This window comes from Rutidosis leptorrhynchoides, chromosome 8 (genome assembly GCF_046630445.1).
Source record: "Rutidosis leptorrhynchoides isolate AG116_Rl617_1_P2 chromosome 8, CSIRO_AGI_Rlap_v1, whole genome shotgun sequence".
NCBI classification, from domain to species: Eukaryota; Viridiplantae; Streptophyta; class Magnoliopsida; order Asterales; family Asteraceae; genus Rutidosis; species Rutidosis leptorrhynchoides.
In genome coordinates, this window is record NC_092340.1 from 215,826,657 (window position 1) to 215,829,863 (window position 3,207).

Genomic DNA, 3,207 nt, shown 5'->3' on the forward strand with positions numbered 1-3,207 from the left:
AATTCTCACCTTGATAAATTCATATCTCTTTCGAACTCCTACAAACAGCCAGGGATAGGACAAGATATAGTCCGGCTATACTTGTTCCCCTATTCTCTCACTCATCATGCTCAAACTTGGTTTGAAGGACTGGAAAAAGATTCCATCACGTCATGGAATGAGATGGCTACTAAATTCTTAACCAAATATTTCCCACCTTCTAAATAAACCAAACTGAAGAATGACATCATTAACTTCAAACAAAGTTATGATGAATCTCTTTACACTGCATGGGAGCGATTCAAAACCCTGCTGAAGAAATGCCCTAATCACCAACTAGAACGGTCAGTCCAAATCTGTAACTTCTACAATGGTCTTACGGTAAATCATAGGACGACGATCGATGCAGCAGCTCAAGGGAATCTGATGAACCAAACCGCAGACGAAGCATGAGAATTTCTCGAGAACATGACAATGCATCATCATGACTGGAACAGTGGTGAAACAGCTTCATCATCTGCCCCACTCTCTGCACTTACCAATCAAACAGAGGCCATCAAATCCCTCACGGATAAGATGGAATCTCTTGCTAAACAACTCCGAGAACTGAAGACGCAGCCGCAGCAGGTTAACCAAGCTCAAGCTTATGTTAATTGTACCATCCGCAACCTACTGAAGAATATCAAGTTGAGTACGAAAAACCTGACGGTTCAGTCTGTTACGTCAAATACCCTGCTCATCCACCAAATCCCGGATTCAATGAACCACCTAGGGTTAATCAATTTCAGCGAAGCAATCAACCTTTTCGCTATCACTATCCACCTTATCCAGCCCAACAATCTCAATTGACCTACAATTAACCACTTCCACTCACTGGTCCCTCAGTTGAGGAAAATTCCCCTACCACCCAGATTACAAAAGCAACTAACCCCACTCTCGGAGCTGATGATCAGTTATCTCAGTTCATTCAAGGGCAACAACAGTTAAATCAGAGAACTGTAACCAGACAAGATCAGACAGAGATACTAATGAGAAATCAATTGGCTCTGCTCAAAAGTTTGGAAACGCAAGCTCGGACAGTTATCACAACGCCTTGAAACCCGACCGCAGGGAAGATTGCCAAGTAATACTATCCAAAATCCCCACATAGAAGAAGCAAAGCAAATGGATTTCGTAATCCCAGAGGAAGAACCGCGGAGAAGGTCAACTAGGCTCAAGAACAAATCGACATATGCTCAGAAGCTGACTCCTGAAACTCCAGTTCGCGTACCTTATCCTGGAAGGCTATAAGAAGAACCATCCAAGATCGATTCCTTCAAACTTAATGGAAGATTCCTGTACACTATGTCCAAAGTTCCCAACCAGAAGAGATACATCTGAAGGCTTATTTCTACAAAGGAGAGGATACCAGACTCTAACAAAATTCCCCTGAGTGAAGAATGCTCTGCATTACTAAGAAACTCTCTACCACCTAAGCTAGGAGATACGGGCTGATTCGCTTTCCCGTGTTCAATCTACCAATCTAGAACCATTCATGCGCTAGCATATTTATGAGCAAGTATCAACCTAATACCCTACTCTCTCTACAAGAGATTAAAGTTAGGAGACTTATCACCAACCAAAATGACAATCCAACTTGCCAATCATACAATTCGATATCATAAGGGCATAGTTGAGAACGTCTTGGTGAAAGTTGACAAATTCTTGTACCCTACGGATTTCGTAGTGATGGATATTAAGGAAGACCTACACACATCAGTAGTGTTAGAAAGACCTTTCATGAATACGGCTAGGACTGTCATTGATGTGTACAATCAAACCTTGATCTTACGATCACATGGGGAGAGCGTTACCTTCAAAATTCACCGACCAACTGATCTTTCTAGACAGGCAGAGATGTTTGCTATTTCTACCAGACGGATCACTTTCGATGACGAGTCTTTACCACCAACCAATGATGTCGAGTTGGGTGTCGAATCACAGTTTGAAGACGACCCAGAAATGGAAGAAGAGGGTCCCAGTGAAGAAATAGAGGAAGTGGAGGAATCTGAAGAGGAAGAGGAAATGGAAGACGTAAAAGAAACTGCGACAATACCCATTCCAAGCACTGAGCATCATGAAGAAATAATGAGGCCTGAGACGGCAGATCACAGTTTAATCATTCGCTTTAAGAAGAAGTCCAATAAGGCCGAGGTTAAGGATATAGAAATTGATCCCGCAAGTATCAAAGTGGAGAATCAGAATACTGAAGAAACCCATTCATCAGACGCATCCTCAGAGGAACAAGATACCGATGATGACGAGGAAGAGCATCATGAAAACATTCTGAATATCTCGCACTCTCCAACCGAACCAGGTCAAGGGGAGCCGGACTCTTCCTCAGATCGAATTCCGGTTATATCCACACACGCAGACATGATTACCTTCATCAATGATACCGATGAATTTGAAGACATTCTCGAAGAGATCCGAAAATCAACCATTGATTTTTCGCTACGCTTAACAGAACGAATTATGGCTATCAGAGAAGAACACCACCTCTATCTCCGAAGAGAAGACAATGATGTTGAAATCCTAGAAGAACGCATTCAAGACTTTATCAATTCTCTTCGTGATCATATCTATCATGAAGAAAGGCAATGAGAGCACAATTCAGTGGTTCGCACTATCCTTGAGACAAGATTCTGTCGAGATCCGAAGATCATTTACTCTAGGGTTTATAACGCCTTAGCCTGATCTGCACTTCCGTTCTCACGAAACCAACGAGCACTACCGACTCTCATCCGGAAGCATATGGATCTTTCCACCAGACGCCCGACTTATCACTCTGATTTTCAAATGATCGAGGATATTCACAGCTTTTTTGCTCTTTTGGATAGAGATAATTTTGAAAGCACACCAGACAGACTAGTGATTTACGTAACAATTGATCACCACGCTGATCTGATTATCAAAGAGTTACGAGACACTGTCATGAAGGAAGAAAGGCGAAATAATCCGTTCTCTCATCTTGAACCAGATCGAGTCAACATTGCCACCTATGTTACAAAGCAGCTATCATGTATCTTCCACAAATCCACAGATCCTAGTTTCACATTTAAAGCTGGATGTCGGGAGATATACTCAAAGGCTGTAAACCTAATACTCGGATCAGGATTGCTGTTCACTTCTTTCCAGCTTCATCTCTTAACTAATCTGTGCAAAGCAACAGACTCTTACTGTGGAGAT

The 3,207-nt window shown here is 42.2% G+C and overlaps 1 non-coding gene across 1 annotated transcript; it reads right to left on the bottom strand.

Annotated features, from left to right (window-relative positions):
* Positions 1-210: 210 nt before the first annotated feature.
* On the bottom strand, positions 211-317 carry LOC139865433 (small nucleolar RNA R71). Its single transcript, XR_011764954.1, has one exon. It is a non-coding gene; the product is annotated as a small nucleolar RNA R71 (small nucleolar RNA).
* Positions 318-3,207: the final 2,890 nt, after the last annotated feature.